This window comes from Dermacentor andersoni, chromosome 3 (assembly GCF_023375885.2).
Source record: "Dermacentor andersoni chromosome 3, qqDerAnde1_hic_scaffold, whole genome shotgun sequence".
Classification (NCBI taxonomy): Eukaryota; Metazoa; Arthropoda; class Arachnida; order Ixodida; family Ixodidae; genus Dermacentor; species Dermacentor andersoni.
This window is the reverse complement of record NC_092816.1, coordinates 30,778,711-30,801,500: the sequence shown is the minus strand read 5'-3', so window position 1 is coordinate 30,801,500 and position 22,790 is coordinate 30,778,711. Positions and strand designations below refer to the sequence as shown.

The window sequence follows — 22,790 nt, the reverse complement described above, 5'->3', positions numbered from 1 at the left end:
GAATTTTTAGGTACCAGAACGGCCTAGCATACACCGGGTTTTTCGTAAATTGCGTTCGACGTTCCTTAAAATTAGAGAAGCTGAGATAAATAACTTATTCTATTAAAATTTCTTCTTGGCTAAGTTTATAGGATTTCGAAAACACAATTTTAGGGCGCTAAAAAGACACGCAAGGGGATCCGGCCTGTCTGTATTTTTTCCTTGCGTGTGCCTTTTTAGCGCCCTAAAACCATGTTTTAAGTAATGCAATTATTTCCTCTGTATTACTTTCACCCCAGAGGCACACATCTGAAAGGGATTCAATGCAGTAATTAGACAAGTAATTGTGCGAATTAGATTAATCAGACATGCGACTGATCTCAACGGAAGACTTGAAGCGCGCCATCCGAGGTGATCATAATAAGCCTTTCCAGAAGTGAAAAAAAGTTGTCGCTGCTGATTTTTACGGCGCAGTTACACAGAAGAGCAAAACTCAACAGCCGCAACTGTCACGCCCTACGTCCATCCAAGGGTGACGTGACTGCTTGGCGCCTCACCGTCGGGCGAACATCAAGCGACCGTTCTTGTCAAGCCGCAGTCGCGTTAGTTTCATGGCCGAGACGAGAGTGTAACACGTTCTAGAGACGAGCGTATAAGCCCGCCTCACATAGAAAGTGCTACTGTGCATTAGCCTGTGCGCGTAATTTTAATCACGTTCAGCGCCTGCGCATATCGCTCGAACCTACGCATGTCTCACTTAGGAGGTTTCGTCTATGAATATTAAGTTCCATGTACTTCGACCAAGTCTGCACCGAGTTAAGCCGTTTACCTCAGTTATGACCGTCACCCTACACAACATCGAGCCTCGTAACAAGTCACAACGTCACAACGTTGGTGTGACAGGAGATGACGTAGGAAGTTAGAGTGAGACAAATGAGGCTGGAGGGAGATGGACTCTTCGTCTTGCTGCACTGATCATCATCATCATTTATTATTCCCTTAAGGGCCCCATGTGGGGTATTACATAAGGGGGAGGGGGGGGGGGGCAAAACAATAATACAAACATCGATTTGGTCATGTACAAAGCAACAAAAAGCAACAACTGAAAAGACACTAAAAAAAATGTTTTTGCATAATTAGTTGCAAATATTGGTGGTTAGTAACTCTCGAAGTTTCGAAGGGTTTCGCTCTACAATAACGGATTCCGGGAGCGAGTTCCATTGTTCTATTGCCACGGGAAGGAAGGATTTGTTGAAAGCGTTTGTAGAACCATGAAGGTGTTGGATATTTAAAGAATTGAATAGACGATGTGATGAGCGCACGTGTGGAAATAAAAGATGATGTGCGATAGGCAAAGTAGCAGAAGAGGAGGATCCTTCGAACAAAAGTAATGCGCGGGTATAACAATATTGACGAAGTATTCGAAAAAATTCGCATAAGGCAGACAGCTGGGCTAGTTGGTCTGACTCTAGTTTGGCACAGTTATACACGCACAGCGCTGGAAAAACGGAAGCACATAACATGAAGACGGGTGCTGAAGGTCGACTCTTTTTACTAACACGCGTGTTAGTAAGACCAGTTGGTGTTCAGCGCCCTTCGGGTCTTCTTCATGTTCATTATTCCATGTGCTGCATAAGTATGCCAAACCACTTCGAACAACACGACAGTGGCGGTACGTCACAGCGATCTGCGCTCCAGCATGCGGAGTTATGGTGTGAGCGTCCGATGTACGACGAAGACACGTCGAACACAGCAGGTGCCAAGCACTGCCTTTTCTGGCAAAGTCAATATCAGATAAATAGGATAGATAGCAAGCAGTATACCTCGGATGAGTCCCAATGAAGCGATGAATGCGCGTGCACTGCTCAGTCTCGTCGAACCACTGCGGAGTAACGCATAGAAATGTCGAACACGCGGTCCGCGTTGTCCGACTGGAACAGTTTTAATCCGCCGTTGTGAACCGTCCTTTCGAAATGCGCATGACCTCTTACACGCAACCCCGCAAAAGGATACTTAAGTGTCTCTACGCAGGCCGTTCGAGTTCATCGCATTTCTCTATGTGAGAGACCCGTTGCTTCCCCGAGTACCTACCAGCGCCGGCTTTCCCCACGCGTGTGCCCTGAGTAGACTGGACGATCGGTCTTTCGGGAGCCTGGCTTGGTAGCATGGCCTCACAGTTCATCAGCCCAGAAAGCCACACGATCTCTGCTATACAGTACATGGAGGTGACGGACTTGAGTGCCCGACTGCACCTTGCTTAGTGATTTAGACTCATGTCTTCTCTTCTCCGCTTACAAACATGTCTCTCTCTCTCTCCCTCCCTCCTCACGTGTAGCGTAGCTAACTGTAGAGTCTAGTTAACCACCCTGCCTTTCCTCCATCCGCCCCCCCTCCCTCTCTTTCTGTCCCTAAGCAGCGAATTGGTTTCAGCAATATTTCGCAACCGGGCGTTTCTCTCACCTCCGCGTTTCAGTGCAATGCACGCAACTGTAAAGCGAGGCGGCGCGTTTCTCTGTCGGGAAGCGATTCCCAAGGACGCGGCCGGGCTCCAGCGGGACGGGTGCGCAAAGCGATCGAAAGAGCGCGCTGGGTGGGGAAACGGGGAGGGAGGGAAGCGTCCCGCGACACGAAATGCGGGTCCCGCAGGCCGACCGCTGCCGCCGCCGTCGCTGCTGCTGCTGCTGTTCGCACTGCGCGTTTCGCTCGAGGAGACAAACGTCGTGTGCCCTTGCGTCACCGAGACGAAAGCTTGCGCCTCCGTTGGAATCGAGTTTCCTCAGAAGGGTTGCGCGAGGCAGGGACACTTTCACGCGCGCAGACATCTGCGGAGAGAAAAGGCGGCGGAGGTAGTTTAAGGGGACAATTGCGCCCGGTGCCAGGTTTGACGGTCGGTGACTCAACAATCGGGTTAGGTTAGAACGCGGCTGAACTCCACAAGAAACGACTTCAGAATACAGGGGACCACGACTGACAAGGTGCGAGCTGGACAAGGCCTGCCGTATATAAAGCGAGAAAGGAGGGCATGGCGTTGCGGTGCGTGTGAATCTGCTTTATCGAAACGCGGCGGCGACCGTTAATGGCGTCCCAGTCAGAAAGAACCTGACCTTTGCGTACGCAGTAGGGGGTAGGGGAAGGTTAACGGTTAGTCCGGACAACGAAATTCTAGCACTTACCCGCTCTCGTGAGAGAGATAGACGCGAAGATAGATGCGACGAGGTTACAGGGTTAACCACTACCTAACAGGGTTGGTTAACCTGCACAACACGTTAGAGTTGCTTGCTTGCCTTTGTTGTTTCCCGCCATTGGTAGGCAGGCCTCTGTCCCTACTTCTGTAGCTAGGACTGAGAGCTGCTTACAATTTAATGTTGGCATGTCAAATTTTGTTTACTAACGCTGGCTTTTGTTTCTCTATCTGTCGCTCCTTCGAGGTCAACAGAAGAATAACGTAAACGGAACGTTGCTTTTACTATCCATCGGCGGGTATGGGTGTGGCAGAAGGGCAGGGTTAAATGTCAAACGGAAGTTGCAAAGTTGAAACGGTTTCGCAGATATACTTATTCGTCCGGCTCCGGCCTCACATATAGCCGCTGCCTTCGTTCGCCTTTCTTTCTTGTGAGCAGAGCGGGGCACAGCGGGGAAGCGCACTTACTTCAATAAGGCCACAGTAGATCCTCAAAAGCAGCCACAGCAACTTTAAAACTGTAAACGACGTCATAGAAATAATAAGTACTCGCTTAAATAGCGAGCACTTGTTCACATTAGCTTTAAATCACAAGAAGATTATGTCTGCATCAGCATATCAACTTTAGGGAGAAAGAAAAAACGTGTCCGTTCGGTTTTTAAGTTAAGAAGCTGAGTGCAAAATGTGGGGTTTGTCAGAGAGTAAGACAGAGAAAGAGAGAGATTTCTTCTAAAAAAAGTATAAAGACAGTTCAAGTTTACGAGTCAAGTAAAAAAAAAAGGCGAATAAATATGATACCACTATGTTGCAGTCGTCACAAAGACGTCGCATGCGACCTATACATATATGTATAGGCGTGAAATTACGTCCGCGTTAAAGGCAAGGCGAATTCCAGGAAGCAAAGATGTGTGCATTGCCACACGTAGTGTATAGTCCATCCACCACAGTGCGGCAAGAACTTTCATGTAGGGTACATTTACAATCGAAGTTCGTGCTCACGAAATGAAATGAACTCTGGAAATGAAAATAACTCTGGATTAATTTTGGCCTCCTGGGCTTCTTTTAAGGCGCACACAAAAGCATGGTACACGAAAGTTTCTTGCGTTCCGCAGCCAGGGAAATGTAGTAGCCGCGGCCGGGATTCGAATCCGCGACCACCTCGTTCTCAGCGGCACATAGTCACTGAGCCACCGCGCCCCACGTAAACAAAAAGAAAAAAAAAAAAAGGAAAGAGATATTGACGTCGAAAGGACGAAAAAAAAAATAAAGAGAAAGAAAGCTATTCGTGTTCGATCAATTTTCCTTTACAAACAAGATATCGTCCCCGTCAATACGATAACCAAAGTAGCCCAGAACACTTTCGTCGTCCCCGTTATATACATAGTATTACACTATAGGCATATGACCAGGCAAGCATCTCTAGCATCCGTAAAAAAAAAAAAAGAAAAAAAAAAAAAACTCTCTCTCTATTTTATTTCTCTAACACTTTCGTCTTTCTAGTCTGTATTTTTTTTTGCTCGGAGATAGTGACGGTACGCCGGAGCCGCGATCGAGTGCACGCACCTCTTCCCAGGAAAAGCCAGCGCCCCGTTCGATCGAAGCGCCGCGAGGTGCACGCTTCCCTTCGGAGCACGCGAGGAGGCCCCCCCGGCCGCATCGTTCAGCGACCCCTTCTCATTAATTCTTGACCTAAAATGACGACATACCGCGGAGGTAGACGCGCATGAAAACAGAAGAGGCTGCGGCAGTGGGCTATGTACGCTGCAAATGCAGGGCTGCAGGCCCACGAGAGCACACGAGATTCGACAACACGCACGAGACGAAAAATAAATGAAAAAAAAAAAAAGCCGCGCGGATTTGGCGGGCGTTTCGAGCGAGCGCCAGCTTAGTTTCGTCAAAGGAGACCGCGTACAATAACTAAACGCAGTGTAGGAGGCCGCTGAGAAGGGCTGCACACCGAAGCCACTGAACCGAATAAAAAGCGACCGTCGCGTGTCGTAAGCCTCGCATGTTTGGTCAGAAAAAAAAATGGCAGCCACAGTGCTGCACGCACATTATTCGCGCTTCTTAAGAAATTCTGAATGCCTTCGTCCAATGTACGCCACGACATAAGGTCACGGTTCTATCACCAGTATGTACCACGAAATAGCAGCTTTGATCGGTAATACCGAGGGATACGTATTAACCGATACTACAGGCGGGCCGACACTGGGCGACGCCGCGCCGAAAGTACGCAGTGGATGCTCCATGTGGTTACGGCGTCCGTGGCCGAAGCGTGTGCACCTCCCAGCCAATCACTTTCCTCTTGGTCCCTCCTCGTCCCCCGTACCCGTAGGCGGCGACATGACTTGGCGTTGCACTCCTGTCGTCACCCACGCACAAACAAACAAGCACGGTTGAACTCAAAGGTCCCAGCCATTTCCAAAACAGTACGTGCAACATGATCAGTGTGTCCCGCGTGGGTGTTTTGAGAAACGTCTGCACGAAGTTGTGAAAAGTTGGCGCTTTTTCTCTCTCTCTGTCTATGTGTTTGCGCGTGCGTGCGTGTGTGTGTGCGTGTGTCCTTGATTCTTCTCAGTTTCTCACCCTAAGCGGAGTGAGATAACTGCTTCAAGAAAATAAATAACAAAAGGGAACACAATAGCGTTCTTTAAAGGAAAGGGTAATATCATCCTATCGATAACAGCAGTCACACGGCCGTACGACGCGCTTGTCAGGGATATTCCGTTGAATGGGAGAAAGAGACAAGAAAGAAAAAAAGCACACCGTTACAGAAGACAAATAGGAAAAGACGGCTAAATAGGCTATAATCTGCACGCGAAGCTCTATGATCTAGGACAAGTTTGAGCCCGCATGCAGTGGGAAAATCTCGATAGCTCGCCAACCGCGATCTTTTACCACTACTTTAAGAAAGGGATGGCGCGATGGCGAGGCTAACGAGGGCTTATGTTTCCCTGGCCACGCTTCCCCCCACCAAAAAAAGAAAAATAGAAGAAAAAAATTCAAGAAAAAAATAAAAAAACGCGTTCTGAGAGCTCTCCTTCGGCCATCAAATTGAGATATCAGCGCAGTAAACCTAACTGTCGCTGCAGGGCATCACGGCGGCTTTCTATGGGCGGCCTATACAGTATATAGCCGTGCCACTAAAACAACTAAAGACCGTCCTTCTAAGCGCTGGGCATTAATCACACAGCACCGTCACGGGAATGCCAAAAGTCCAAAGAAAAAATGTGCTCCGGAGCACTTAGGCGAAAGTGTTATTATGCGTTAAACCAAAATACTATGAAGGGCAAGCTGTTTTATATGTCGTGGACTTTCAACTCGATGCTCACTTTACGCATAGGGAGGTTGGAAAACTCCCGTTTTGGGAGATCAGCGCAATTTTAATTTGGCCCTTGTCGACGATCCGCACCGCGCGAGATCTCTGCATTTGGCAGTATTTTTCTTTTCCGACGACGCCATGGCTCTTTGTTTTTTTTTTTTTTTACATAAGCATATATGATCAAGAAGATTATATTTCCTCGCTTTGTGCGTTGTTGTGATTGTTTTGTACGCGTACCTATATAAAGGGCGCAGCAACGCCGAAACAAAAAAAAAATATATATGCCGTAAAATGCGAAGAGCCCGCGTTACAGGCTGTCGACGAGCGGCAAATTGAAATATTATAGCGTGATCTCCGAAAAACGCCCGCTTCTTAATCTCTCGCTGGAATGACACCGCTCGTATGCCAATTACCCAGGCTGAAATTAATGTTACGCGGCGGCACCGGCCCTGCAGTTCAGGGAAAGATGTGTAGAGCCCGTTTCGGGTGTAATGGGAAAAGGTCCATGCAGTATGCGTAATGAGAAATGTCTGCCGTAAGTCGTATATATGGCATTGAGACGGGTTGTTTTGCACAGATCGAGGCGGGCCAATGAGACGACGGCTCGAAAGACTGTATACAAAGCGAAATATAAAGCTAGTCTCGTGTGCGCATACATTATTCAGATGTATGGAAAAGTACTTTGATGTTAGCTATTATAGGAGGTCTCTAAGCTGACCACAAAAACGAAACTAATACTTAGCTTTTCGGGCTGCCTAAGAAAACCTTGAGGATGTTGTGAAACCGCCACAGTCGAAGTTACCATCTGTTTCGTGACATTGTCTATACCATAATACAGGCTTGTTACATGAATGATCGAGTTTCCACGGCAAAGTTTCGGATCGCGAAGGGGGCATCGATAGGTACATTCAAAACATAAACCACTTTGCAATTTCTTCGAAAACGGAAAGGAAGACGAAGTGCTTCTCTTGCGGAACACATCTCGCCCGTCTCCGTGCTTTTCTGGACTTCTCAGTGCACCTGTGGGGTCTACCGCCCCCTCCATCGCGGTGATGGATGTGCAACACCCCGAGGATCCTCCCGGTTCCCGTTCACCCGCGGACATCGGTTCGAGGAAGCGAGGAAATACATCGAGTGGTAGCGAGGACACAGAGCTGTACTCCGCATCAGGTGACGAGTCCTCGGAAGACGGCTTTCGACTTGTCCAGTACCGCAAGGCCAAACGAAGAATGATCAACTCATCTTCGGCGTCCAGCTCGAACACTGTGAAAACAGCGCCTCAACGATGGCCTCACTCCATCCTGTTTGTGCCACAGAACGCTACTGACAACCTGCGCGTCCTCAACAGGCAAGCACTCTCCGTGTATCTCGAAAACACTGTGCCAAACGAGATTAAGGATGTCAGGATAAACACTAGGCGAAACATCCTGGCAATCGATGTGATGAACCCGAGCGCGCTGACCATACTACAACATGTAACGCAGCTGGGAAACATCAAGGTCCGATCCATCATGCCAACGAATGGTGCCACAATAACAGGAGTCATCTATGACATTGACAATGAAATTCCTAATGCAGACCTCCCAGTTCTTATAAAGCCAGCAAGTGAACGCAACGTCATTGTGCATGTTTGTCGCCTCGGCAACACACGTTGTGTGAGACTAACGTTCAAAGGCGACTGCCTTCCACCCTACGTGAAGGTCGGCCACTTTCGCCACCAGGTTCGACCATTTATTCCAAGACCAATGCAATGCTTCAATTGTCAGAAGATTGGCCATGTGAAGGGTGTCTGCAGAAATTCGGCCGTGTGCCCTCGATGTGCCGAACCCCACTCAGAAGACAAGTGCAGCGCAATCAAGTTGAAGTGTCCTAACTGTCAGGGTGATCACTGCGCCTCTTCCAAAGACTGTCCCCAGATCAAGAAAGAGATCACCATTCTTAAACAAATGGTGAGAGACAACTCTACCCACAAAGAGGCTGCTGTGAAAGTACGGCGAAGACGACGTCACCGTCGAAGGTCTTCACGACGGAAAACATCAAGTTTTCCGGAACAGTCAACTCGTCAAGCAGCATCACCAGCGGAAGTTTCCAGCCCTCCGAACACCGATGTTGGAAGGGAGAAAACTGCCAGATCTCTCTCCGCAAAGGAATGGCCGCCACTTCCACGTACACGACCGCCAGAAGAGCCGCAGAAGAAGCCGCCCCCAGTACAGCAAGGTGCTGTATCCGAGGAGTCACGGAAAACAGATGAGCAAGTGATAGCACTCATTAGGCCTTTAATCAATGCCATTCGCGTGTTGCTAAGCAACATGCGCACACCGTCTGCCAGAAGTGCGCTTCAAGTACTGGACGCTCTGAGTCCGGTGCTTGCAACCCTTGAGTAGATCATGGCTCCACAGCCACGGTCTTTTAGGGAAGAGGTCCGACAAGCAGCTATTTTTCAGTGGAATGCGCGCGGACTCAGAGCGCGCCTTTCGGATTTCCGTCGCTTCGTGTACGCCAATATGTTTCCCATTATCGTCATTTGCGAGCCGAACTTATCGAACACAATCAGGCTTTCTGGATATGAATTATTTATGTCGTCAACTGTTTATGAAAACAGTAAGGTTTTGGTGTGTATTCGCCGTGACCTCACATACACTCATCAGCCTGTACCACCTAATGACAATAATCAATATATATGCCTAAACGTAAGGAAAAAGAATTTGGCCTTTACTTTTGTCGGCGCCTACCTATCTCCGTCAAGTCGATTTGATTACAAAAGACTGCAAGACATCCTTTCCTCAACCTCCAATCCCTGGGTCATCACTGGAGATTTCAACGCCCATCATACACTCTGGGGAAGTCCGATGATCAACGCAAGAGGCAGAGCTCTGGTATCTTTCGCCTCCAGTAATGACCTTTGGCTGCTGAATGATGGCAGTCCTACCTTCTTACGTGGCTCCACCTACAGCAGCTGTCTTGACTTGGCTTTCGTCTCACGAAGCCTTGTCAGACGTGCAGGGTGGTTTGCGGACATAGAGACGCACGGAAGCGACCATATCCCCACGTACATCAAGATCAGAGGATTGTCCCCTTCCAAAATACGGGATACGATCCAAAGAGTGGACTGGCCTAATTTTCAGTCTATTATGGAAGACCACTGCGACGCCAATCCATCTTTCGACTTGGAAGAGGCAATCAAGAGCGCGGTGCAAGACACTATGCGCACTCTCACATGCTTTTCGAAACTGAACGAATTTGATGTGGAAATAGAACGACTTCGAGCAATCCGACGACGTGCTGAACGAAGATACCGACGTACGAAAACAATGGACGATTTACGGACCGCCAGGCGCACGCAAAAGAAGATACAGCGCCGGTTAGACAAGCTCGAATCGCAACGTTGGACTGCCTTTTGTGAGTCGCTAGATCCGCGCAAGCCTTTATCGCAAATATGGAGAACGGTGCGCGGTCTCCGGACACTCCCCGTACAGCGATTCCCATTCAAGGCGCTTGCCCTCTCTCAAAAGAGATCGGAGATTGACGTGGCAGAGGATTTCTGCGCCAGATTATCCGGCCAACTCACACCTACCAACATTCCATCGCCTTCGAGTAACTGTCCGCCACCACGTGATCACCGGATGGATCTACCATTCTCAATCCACGAACTTAAGGCAGCATTAGCTTTGTGTAGCCGCACATCAGCGCCAGGACCTGACGGAATTTCCTACCGAGCTCTGTGTCACCTGGGTGAGCGAGCGAGAGGAGTTCTCCTTGAGGTGTACAATCAATCTTGGAGAGATGGCACACTACCAACAACCTGGAAGACAAGTCGCCTTGTTCCACTGCTGAAGCCTGGCAAGTCGCCGTTGGAACTCTCATCATATCGCCCGATCGCGTTGGCGAGCTGTGTGGGCAAAGTAATGGAGAGGATGGTCCTAGGACGCCTGGAGTGGTACTTGGAGTACCACAACACCTACCCAGATGCCATGGCGGGCTTCCGACGTGGTCGATCATCGATCGATAACGTCGTCGACCTGGTCACCTACATTCAACATGAGAAATGCCGTAAGCGTCTCTGCGCTTCCTTATTCCTCGACGTTAAAGGGGCGTATGACAACGTTACGCATGAAGCCATCCTCTCTGCTCTCGCAGAGGTAGGAGTGGGTGGTCGGATGTTTAAATGGATACGGAGTTATTTATCCATGCGATCCTTTTTTGTAAACACCGAAGAAGGCCATACTTGTCTACATTATAGCTACCGCGGCGTCCCCCAGGGCGGTGTACTTAGCCCTGTGTTATTTAATCTAACACTAATTGCTCTCCTTGAGCACGTGCCAACTGCAGTCAGGCTATCAATGTACGCGGATGACATCTGCATATGGACGTCTGCAGTAACACGCCTACAGTTGCGAGCGAGAATTCAGAGAGCCGCCACACAAACTGTTCTCTACCTTCGTAATCGAGGCCTGGAAATTTCCTCAGAGAAATGCGCACTAGTGCCATTTACGCGCAAACCCATGGCCAACTACAATGTAACGATAAATGGCCAAATAATAAGACGGGTCCGATCGTACAAGTTCCTAGGTGTCATAATCGACAGGGACTTGTCATGGAGCCCACACGTATCATACGTGAAAAAACGGTTGACAGGCATCTGTCACCTCTTCAAGTTTTTCGCTGGCAAGACCTGGGGAATGTCGCCAAGTGCGATGTTGCAACTGTACAGGGTGCTTTTCCTAGGATTTCTGCGATACAGCTTGCCAGCAATAAACAACACAGGTAAAACAAATCTACGCACAATACAAAGTCTTCAGGGTCAAGTGCTCCGGATCTGTCTAGGCCTGCCTCAGAGTGCTTCAACAGTGGCTACGATAGCCATCACTGGAGATCACCTTGTCAGGACCCACATTGAAATTGAAGTACTCAGGACCCATATAAGGCATCTGACCAGGACTCCTCGTCACCACTTGGCCTCCCTAACAGCGGACAGACCACACACATCTTTCAGCCGGACGATAACCGCACATGATGAATCCTTGCCAGCTTGTTTCACCCCGGCTGCGAGACCTTCGATTCCTCCATGGTGCCTCGCTCAGCCAAAAATCAACCTCACGATACCTGGTATCTCGAAAAAAGCTGATCTATCATCGCCAGCCCTTAGACAGCTCACGCTACTACATTTGTACGAGAATTACCGTGATTCTACGCATATCTACACTGATGGATCTGTCCTTCCAAGTAGCTCCGCGGCGGCAATCGTCATACCAGCGAAAGCTACAACAATCAAATTTAAGACGACCCACGCGACAACATCGACGGCAGCAGAGCTCGCAGCGCTCTTTACTGCCCTTCATCACATTGGTGATGAACCACCACATAAATGGACAATATTCTGCGATTCGAAGGCGGCACTGCAGTCTCTACTGTCACCTTTACGACGCGGCCCACACGAACAACTAATATTCCATATTACAGAGACGTTGCAACATATAAGTGAAGCAGGCCATGAGATAACCTTTCAGTGGCTTCCAAGTCACTGCGGGATTATCGGCAATGAACGGGCGGATCACGCTGCCCGCTCAGCCCATACTGAGGAGCGCCACGTCCCAATTCCTTATTCTAGAACTGACGCAGCACGGAAGCTCCGCCTACTTGCTCGGCAGTGCACCGCGTCGCAATGGAATGAGCCACATTTAAGAAACACGCGACTGTACTCACTTGATCCAACACTAAGTCTTCGAGCGCCATCACAGCTTCGCCGTAGAGACGCCACGCTTCTATATCGACTTTGGTTGGGTGTTGCCTTTACTAAAGCCTATGCATTCCGCATAGGGATGACCGACAGCCCAACCTGTGACCACTGCGGCCATGAAGAATCAATTGGCCATATTTTGTGTGCCTGCCCGCAGTACAGTACACAGAGGGCACGCCTTCGCCACGAACTAGACCAACTGGACGACCAAGCGTTATCCGAAAAACGAATTCTACAACATCGAAAAGACCTACCGTCACAGAAGAAGGCCGTGCAAGCGCTATTGCGCTTTTTGCGATCTACCGGCCTGTGTGAACGACTTTAACTGGAACGCCTTTTGTGTGTGTGTGCCTCCATGTGTGCGTGTTTTTTTTTTTTTTTTGTTTTTTTTTTTTTTTGCGTTTTCCTCTCTGTCATCTTTCTAACCCCTATCCCCCATCCCCAGTGTAGGGTAGCAAACCGGAGACTCATATCTGGTTAACCTCCCTGCCTTTCCTCTTCATTCTCTCTCTCTCTCTCTTCGAAAACAAAGAAATTGGCGTTCTGGTGTCGCCGCGTACACCCTGTTGAAGGTACCAGATGGTCAGCGTGAAATTGACATAATCTACTTCTACAGTGGTAGTATATCGCATTGTTAAAATATCAAAATTACGAATTATGAGGTTCAAAGTACAAAAGCTACAAAATGGGATACGAAAGACACTGTGGCCAAAGCGGAAGACGCCGGAGTATTCTTGATCGCCGGGGATTTTTCAAAGGGGCCATGACACAAAACTTTCGTGCTTGAATTATGTATTCCATATGAAACCGCACGCGTCCCATAGCAAACTCGCACAATTTGAACCGCAATTTGTGTGGCACAGAAAGCGTGTTTATATATACAGGGTGTTTCACTTAACTTGAGCCGAACTTTAAAGATATGCAACTGCTACGTAGCTAGACAGAACCAAGGTAATGGCGTCTGCCGTCGCTTGCAGATACTCAGGTGATATCTTGCATTCGGCCTAATTAGATCATTAGTGTTAATTAACTAATGAACTTCTCAATTATTATAGTTAGATGAAAAGTGTTAATAAACTAATTGCAGAGCAACATGAAAAACTCCCGATACAGCTTTCTGTTGCTCAATAAGTGCCACACGAAAGGTTTTTTTCCGAACGCAATATTGCCGCGCGACTGGCCGCTTGAGGCACTTTGCATGTATTCGCCGGCTTCTTTCACACTCGGAAAAACACTTTTATATAGCACGTATTGAGCAACAGAAAGCTGTATCGGGAGTTTTTTCATGATGCTCTACAGTTTTCTCATTGACACTTTTCATCTAACTATTATAACTGAGAACTTGATCTAATTAGGCAGAATGCAAAAAGTAATCAGAGTATCTCCAAGCGACGGCAAGCAACATTCCTTTGATTCGGTTCAGCTACATCAGAGTATCTCCAAGCGACGACAAGCAACATTCCTTTGATTCGGTTCAGCTACGTTGAATTTGCATATCTTTAAAGCTTGGCTCAAGTTACCTGATACAAACTGCGTGCGTGCGTGTCTGTCTGTCTGTCTGTCTGTCTGTGTGTGTGTGTGTGTGTGTGTGTGTGTGCGTGCGTGCGTGCGTGCGTGCGTGCGTGTGCGTGTGTGTGTGTGCGTGCGTGCGTGCGTGTGTGTGTGTGCGTGCGTGCGTGCGTGCGTGTGTGTGTGCGTGCGTGCGTGCGTGCGAGCGTGCGAGCGAGCGTGCGTGCGTGCGTGCGTGCGTGTGTGTAAAGGATGCTTACAAGTACTCAAGCTATTAAACTGCGAATGTTTAGGACTGAGGATCAACGGCGAATACCTCAACCACCTTAAGTATGCAGATGACACTGTCCTTTTCAGCAACATTGGGAGGAATTGCAACAAATGATTGAAGGCTTTTGCTGAGAAAGTAAGAGTAAGGTTGAAGATTGATATGCAGAAGACAAATATAATGTTTAATTAATAGCCTGGCAAGGAAACAATAATTCATGATCGCCAGTCAGGTTCTAGAGTCGGTGCAGGAGTATACGCTTATCTAAATCAATTTACTCGGGACCCTGATCATGAGAAGAAAATTTACAGAAGAATAAAAATGGCTTACAGAGAGAGAGCGAGATAATATTTAATGGCAGAAAGGTGGAGAGGTCGGCCTGAGTGAAGTGCCTCTAGCCTGCTACTCCACGCTGGGGAAGCGGTTCGGGGCAATAACATAGATAGCATGTGAAAAGGAAGGAGGGTGGTGGTATGGTGAATATGATGAGGGCTGCGCAGCATACTTTTTCTGTGCAATGCGTACGTGTACACTTCACAGCACAGCACAGTCATCTTTGCGGGCAGAGGTAGAAGTTACTGCTTAGAGTGCATACGGTAGGCATTACCAAATCCTAACTGCAAGAACTTTAGCTTCCAGCCAACCCCCGACAGTGGTAATTACCACTGTAGTTGAAAAGCAAAGTGTACAATCATTGCATTCTACTAGTGCTAACATATACCACGCAGAAACTTGGAGGTTAACAAAGAAGCTCGAGAACCAGTTCAAGACCACGCAAAGAGCGATGGAGGGAACAATTTTGGGTGTAACGTTAAGAAACGTGAAGAGAACGGTGTGGGTCAGAGAGCAAACGGGGGCAGCCAATATTCTAGTTGACATTAGCAGGCCACGTAATGAGTATGGCAGGTAACCGGTGACCATAGAGTTACAGGATGGGCGCCAAGGGAAAGGAAGCGCAGTCGAGGACGACAGAAAACTAGGTGGGGCGATTGAATTAGGAAATTTGCAGGCGCAAGTTGGAATCAGCTAGCGCAAGGCAGGGATAATTGGAGATGGCTGGTAGATGCCTTCGTCGCGGTGTACAGCTGCGGTTTCTACTGCGCGTTACAAAGAACAATTGATAATAATTGTACAGCCATGTCATGACCCCTTTAATGTGCACCTAGACAAAGCACGGTAGACGAACATATTCAGATTCAGCCCCCCTTGGGAATGCGGCCGCCGATTTCGGGAATCGTATCCACGACCTCATGCTCGCTAAGCAGCAGTATATGTTTTTTTTCGTGGTACCAGCGCAAAATCAAATGGGAGAGAGAGAGGAGGGGAGAAGAGATGGACACCACAACCGCTGGGTGGCTATGGTGTCTGCGGTTGTAGCGTCTCGGTATTATGTTCAGCTTGATTTTGGGGGCAACACAAACCGAAGGAAGAGGAGGAAATAAAGAGAGAAGGCAGGGATGTTAACTAGAAATCCGCCTGGTTGGCTACCCTACTCTGGGGGACGGAAAAGAGGGAATAGAAAGATGAGATAGAGAGAGATTGGGGAGGGCGAGGAAAGCCGCGGTGAGCTCGCGCGTGCACGCGGTGGGCCTGGGCATGTCAAAGGCGTTCAGACAGGCCAGTCGCCCTCAAGAAAGACGAAAGTGCCTTTACAGCTTTGTGGGCCGACAAGCGACAGGGACGGTCTTCAAGTAGCACCTGCACGGACAACGGCCGATCGTCCAGTCGTCGCAATGCGATCGATAATGTTTGTATTTCCGACTGAAATCGATGACAGGGGCATAATAAATGTTCGATGTTCTCTTCGCCGCCGCAGACGTCGCACGCAGCACTGTCGGTCATTGCAATCAAAGTAGTGTACGCCTTCGTGAAAGCCACTCCCAACCACAGCCGGTATAGAAGCGATGCGTCACGTCGGTGCAGCCCGGGTAGAGGTCGGAACTGGAGCTAAGGGTACATTTCGTGCAACCTATATATACATAACCACTACACTGTGTGTCCCAGTTGACGTTAGCCAAGCTGTCCAACTAAAAAAAAGTATAAAGAAACACACGGTGCAAGATACGATTATAAGATGTACGGTGTTCGGTCGTCAGACCTCTGACTCAGCTTGGCTAACGTTAGCTGGGACACTGCATATATGCGTACTATATATATCCCGTCCAACAGCACTGGTTATACGCTCTGCCGCAAAGTCGTGTATATCGCACTGCGAACAAGGTGTCAGCAGGCAGAGACAGAGGAACAAAAGCAAAGTATGGACCGGGAGGTTAACCAGAGGATATCTCCGGTTGGCTACCCTGCACTGGAGAAAGGGATAAGGAGTAGAAAGAAAAAAATGCGAGAAAAAAAAAAGAAAGGGAGGATGAACAATACAAAAGTGCCCGTGCGGGCGCTGTCGCAGATTCCCTGTGAAGACGCCACATAGTCGCACACAGTGTCCATGTCGTCCCACTGAGTCATACGTCACACAGTGCCCAATGTCGCCAAGGCACAGCGTGTCGCACAGTCCGGTATGGTTGTACCGCGCCAGCGTCCGCTGGGTATGCGCTGAGACGTCGATTTCCTGCTTCGTTTCTTATAGCCTGCAGTGAAGTCCTTATAATTTCAACTATCGTATTTACCCGACGAGGCGGCTTTTTTTCCGTCAGGCGCGCTGCTACGGCTCCCCGTATACCGCGCCCACATAGGCCCAGCTTACAGACACGCGCCATCACCCCAGAGACGGCACAAAGGAAATATTAAAGGCGCCTGCGTAATTCACTTAGGCAACGCGCGGAGCGACTAACGAACTCGAGCTAGTTTGGTGTGCCTTTGCGAGTGCATTTGTTTTAGCCGGGCGTCGTTTACCTGCGCGTCGCCGCTTGCCTTGTCGCGTTCGCATCACTCACTCTGCAAGCGGGACTACAGAGATAAGCCCATTTGAAGTCGCCGACACGGGCAGCTAGCTACGTGTGTATACGCAAGGCGCTCACGACTGGCTTGCCACCGAAAGCTTACATATAGCCCTGTTTGAATGTGAACTCGATGTATCGCTTAGGAACAGTTCTGCCCTCTCACGACAACAACAACGAAAAAATAAAAATAATAGACGGAGAGTCAGGGAGGAGGGCTCTGGCCTTTGATGACTGGGCTTAACGCTCAAAAGCAATTCAGGTGTTGTATATGGCGGAAGAGAGAGAGAGAGAGAGAGACAAAAGGGAAGGAAATTAAGACAGGGAGGTTGGCCAGTGTAAGTACCGGCTGGCTACCCTGTGCTGGGGAAAGGGGTACAGGGAATAAGAGGAGAAAGACGAGAGATAAAAACAAACCGAGATGCGGCGGAAGGCTTAGAAGAAAGGATGAACGACGAATATCTCAACAACCTTCGTTTTGCAGATGACATCGTCCTGTTCAGTAACACTAGGGATGAATTGCAACACATGAGTGAGGACTTTAACAGAGAAAGTGTAAGAGTGGGGTTGAAGATTATTATGCAGAAGACAAAGATAATGTTCAATAGCCTGGCAAGGGAACAAAAGTTCAGGATTGTCAGACAACCTCTAGAGTCTGTGAAAGAGTATGTTTATCTAGGTCAATCACTCACAGGCGACCCTGATCACGAGAAGGAAATATACAGAAGAATAAAAGTGGGTTGGAGCGCATGCAGAAGGCATTAAGAAATTCTGACTGGGAGCTGCCACTCGATAAGTCTTTGTCGCGCGCGCCATACTCGGCATAGGCGAGCGTTTTCGCCTTCCAACATCATCGAAATGAGACCGCCGTGGCTGGGATTCGAACCCTCGGCCTCGTGGCCAGTGATATTGAGAATCTGCACAGAAACTGAGACTTCTCTGGCGTGAAAAAAGCTTGCTGCCAATGCAATCAATATTTCAGGCTCACGCGAAGAAAGTTTTAGGACGGAAAAGCAGATAACAAGGGAGGCACACTTTAAAATGTATAGCCGTACTTTAAACCATTTGTCTTCAGACAGTAACTGAATATTTGATTGATTGATTGATTGATTGATTGATTGATTGATTGATTGATTGATTGATTGATTGATTGATTGATTGATTGATTGATTGATTGATTGATTGATTGATTGCATAAGGTATTGACAATACGAGGAAAATGTAGGAAGCTGTACACTTGAGACCACTGATTCAAATAGCTTTCATACGGCCGACGGTATGTTTGATTTATTGATTGTATAATGTTAACAGGTATAATGTTAACAGGTTAATGTTAACAGGTATAATGTTAACATCGTGAGAACTTGAGGTATCCCGAGGCCTGAGAGGAACGGGGAGGCAGCGAGGAAATGGTGAAAGCGGTCATCGGCACGGCTTCCTGCTATCTCCGCTAGCCCGGGTCGGCCATAAACAATCACCGTAACGCACTCGTCATCGTTCATAATAACCATTTCGCGAACGAAGACAGTACAGCTATTGACGGACAGATCAAGATATACACACATGACATACAACAGGACTCCTTCGCGCAATTCCTTTCCATCGAAAGAGCGCGGGTCGGAGGCGTTGATGGAAGCAGTCATGCAGGCACGAAGGTACGCAACAACACACTTCCCGTCCTCGTAACGCTGTCCACGAAATCCTCAGATAGATGCGTCTTAAATCAAGCAGCCGATACGGCTACAGGGCACAGCCTGTGGTCAGTATGTATACGTCACTGCAAGTGTCCCAACAGAGTCGGAGACAAGCAAACGAAAAAAAAACGCCTTCCGCACACTCGGCAAAGAACGTTGCGCGAACTAAGCCAGTTCCGCAGGGAAATCGTAGCGACTAACTCGGCCGATATATCGCGGATGGCTTAGACCATGGCTAATAGCATTCGCGCCTACCGGACGAACGATACACGAGATTAACCCGCTTCTTGAACAGCTGCGCACTTAGCCCATGACACGACGGAACGAGGCGTGAAAGAATTGTCTATTTCTCACGATTGGCTGATTGATTTTGATGTCCCTACGGAGCGACACCAGTTCTGATGACGCGATGCCATTGTGAAAGTAATCGTGATGGAGGACTCCGGTTTTATTCTTGATTTCTTTAACTAGTGCCCAAGTCAAGTTCATTGCTGCTTTGCATTTCGCCCCCATCCGAATGCGGCCGCCACACGGCAGGGAATCGGACCCGCGGCCTCGACAGCAGAATTACGTCTCACTGTGGCGGGCGATTTCGTACGATGCAAAAGCGCTAGTACGCTTTAACCCAAGCACGGCGGCTAAGTTATGCACAAACTGACAATCTTAAGGTAAAATTGTCAATATATGGAATAGTATATCCGCGAACCGATCACGAAAAGTTTACGCATCAAATCCTGAGCCTTGGAAGGGACGAAAGAGAATTGGCAGCCAGCATGCGATTACAGATACATAACGTCGCTCGTGTTTAACCGTACGGCAGCACAACCTTAAAATTTTAATTTGCGCACGCCCAGGCTTCATGACCTTCGTGCTTCACCCCTCCCACTGGCTTTCACGCTAAACCATCAAACCACATGACCTGACTTCCTGCTCCTACATGCTTGCAAGTTTAGATTACACCGTCGTCGAGACGGCGAAAACCACTTGACTGCGATTACAACAGCGGAAAGCTCAGCTATAGGGACGCGGTCTCGATCACCGGGCGCGAAATCACCGTCACCTAAGCTATAAATTGATATACTTCCATGCGCCCCGTTGATGTTGATTGTCGAGAGGATGTGTTACAAGCCACAAAGACAAAAAGAAATAAGAAGAAAAATATGTGAAGAAGTGAAACCATCATAGGGGGACCTCTCATGAAAGGTATGTGTCAAAAGAGGAGATAATCAGGGCTAATGTCTCAAACTCAGTACGGTCCAAGCTATATAGAACGGACCGCAGATCTGGATCGTATGAGTACGGCGGCAGCGGAAGAATTGCTCACAGGTTGTCGCGCTCTCTTAGGAAATGCATCAAGGGGAAACAAATCTTGCAGAACAAGTGTATGTTCGTGATATTTTTGCGTAGGACATTATACATAAACAAAGGATCCTCCATGCAGTGCACAAGCATGTATTGTATCAACGACGTTGTCTATCCTTACACGCGAGGCAAATCGTGCATGCCAGATCTTTACATCGCGGGTCTTATACATAACGTACTTTTTTGTGACCATCCACTGAAGTTCATGTGAACCACCGCGTTGGGGCAGGAACATCAAATCAAAGCGGCAACGTCATAGCGGCGTCGTGTTATTGCTTTGGGGGGCGGTTACCACGGCCAGTCCAGCCGCGCAGCGGCTGAATATGCGCTGCTTAGTAACTATTTGCCACTATTTATGAAGACATTTACGAGGGCCATCCTCAATCACTTGAGCAGGACATAAGAGTTCGATCATAATTGTTCCAGCACGCAGTGGAAATGCGTTCGCGGGCTATCCATCAATGATGTTCATGAGTTGTCCCATCGACCAGGACGCATACGAAATGAACGATTGCCCTGACTCCTCCGTTACCCAAGACAGCTAACACCACAACTTGGTCTAAACAAACCATGCCGAGGTAACCTGAAAAAAAGAAAGACAGTTTTTTTCCGGAAGGTACAAAGATCAGTGAAGCGCGAAGCAGCGCCCGAAGGCAGGGCACTCGCACAAACGCGTGGCCGACACACACAGAGAGCATCCGTTGTCGTTTCCGTCACCAAGGGCGAGGAATCGCAAAAGTGTGTGCACGGCGCGAGCAGAAGACGAGCGCGCACAGCCGCCTCGCGCGGTTGTGGTCGCGCAGCAGACAGCTGCCGGCCAACACAAACGTGGGTCCACGGTGTCTATTCGCGGCGACGCGCGCTGTGACATTCACAGAGTCGGGGTGCGCGGGGCAAGACGTAAAAGAATAAAATCGACGAGACGAGAAGAGAGAAGCGCGTGGCCGGTAAAAAGCAGAAACAACTGACCGTGTTTGCAAGCATCCGACGAGCACGAAGGGCTGCTCCACTGGCCGGAGCGCCGATGCACCGCCGTAAATCCAGGCAGCAGAAAGTAGTTAGTCGAGGAGGGAGCGAGGGGGGGGGGGGGGACGTCGAGAAAAAGTTTCGTTCCTCAGCAGAGTTCGCACTTATCGCACAACACCATCACGAACGACGTCCGACACTCCTCGCGTTCTAGCGCGGCGCGCGCACACACACACACGCACACGCGCGTCGTCTCCGCAGCGAGGGTTTTGCGCCGTCTGTGGAAGGGTCCGTCGCCGGTTCCGCGCCGCCGCTACTCGCACAGCCCCGGCGACGACGACGTTACACGCGCAAAGCGCACGCACGCACACGCAACTCACACACGCACGCACGCACGCCAAGCGCGCACATAGCAGCCGCCCGCGGCGAACGTTGAGGCGTTGAGGGGAGCCAGCGCTTGCAGCGCTGGCGCTGCTGCCTGGGAGGACAAGGCGGAGAGAGAGCGTCTATCTCTCTCTCTCTCGTTTCTTGCGCGGCGCGCGGAGCCGAAACTCTGGAACTGCGCACTCGCAGGTGGACGCTCCGCTCACTGGAAGCGGGAATTTGCCTCTGGGGCACGAACACCTTGCACTGCTTGTCGTCGAAGCCTGTCGCAATCGCTGTCGTTATTCGCTTTTAGTCCTTGAAACAAGGTCTGCACGATCGCGTATACTATGGCTCCATTCTTTGCACGCCTGCTGTCATATTTTTTTTTACCCAGTTTGCTTTCGAAAGTGTAGAAACTGCGCTCCAAAAAAGTTTACAGCCCTTGGGTTGTATTTCGTCACCAAACGATAATCGTCATCTGTCTTACCTGCATTTCCTTTCTTTAACGCATCGAGCCCGGTACTTTCTAGTCACGAACGGCTTGTGCGTTATCAGCTTGACGCAGCATTAGCGACAGGAAAGTAACGAGCGCCGAGTTTTCAAGAGAGGAAACGCAAACAAGGCAGATGACAATTATCGTTGTGGGACAAGATAAGCCCCAAAGGGTGTGAACTTTTTTGAGAGTGTGCTGCAAATGTTTCCAGGCCAATGTGCTCACTCAAGGTCGGGCATAAAGGCGTGCGGCGGAGTTGTCAGCCCGGACAGCGCTTACTTGACAGTACAGATGTATGCATTCTACAAGATTATGCATCTACGCAACACGGTTTTATGTGCCTTAGGAGTTCTGCTGCAAACAGCACCAGTTAGCTTACCACACCTGTGTGTCGCGTAGCCGCCGTAAATGGGCATCGGTGCAATAGTTACAAGAGAGGTGAGTAAGGGTCTGTCCCACGGGTTAATAACTTGCTGACTGACTGATTGAATTGGGTAAAAAAGAAATGCAGTTAAAAGCCCTCTCTCATTCTCACGAACTTTTTGATAACTGTTTACAACCATAAACAATCCAGACCTTACGTTATACATCTGAGAGCTTACTGAGCTTGGAAATTTGATAAGGCGTCACAAGCTAAGAACCCTTATATGACCTTTGACAGTAGAAACCACTACTAAACCAAGAGATAGTAAATAAACCCATTAAATAGCTGACAGCGTATGTTACTGAGTTTCTTTTTTTTTTTTATTGGAATGAATATTAGGAATGGTTGGCGGTTTTTTGGCGGCACCGGCTACTCCTTGTCGCTTGGCAGCGGAAACAAATTTGCTTAAAAAGGGAGAATAGTGACACAAGATATGACACTCAGTAGAACACCAGGCGAATAAAAACTATGCAGTCCAACAGTACATGAATCGCAAAGTTTTGTGCGTGAGTTCAGTACACATATGCATATATAATGTAAGATATTTTGAACAGCCAAAACACACAACACATGCAATTACACTGCAAATACAGAA

The 22,790-nt window shown here is 48.8% G+C and overlaps 1 protein-coding gene across 6 annotated transcripts in view; it reads right to left on the bottom strand.

Annotated features, from left to right (window-relative positions):
* LOC126520842 (uncharacterized) overlaps positions 1–21,343 on the bottom strand; it is a 383,777-nt gene extending 362,434 nt beyond the window's left edge. For all 6 annotated transcript variants that reach the window (XM_055065013.2, XM_055065027.2, XM_055065028.2 and 3 more), the window contains exon 1: positions 20,916–21,343. The gene's annotated coding sequence lies outside the window, so the exon portion shown is untranslated. The remainder of the gene's footprint in view (positions 1–20,915) is intronic.
* Positions 21,344–22,790: the final 1,447 nt, after the last annotated feature.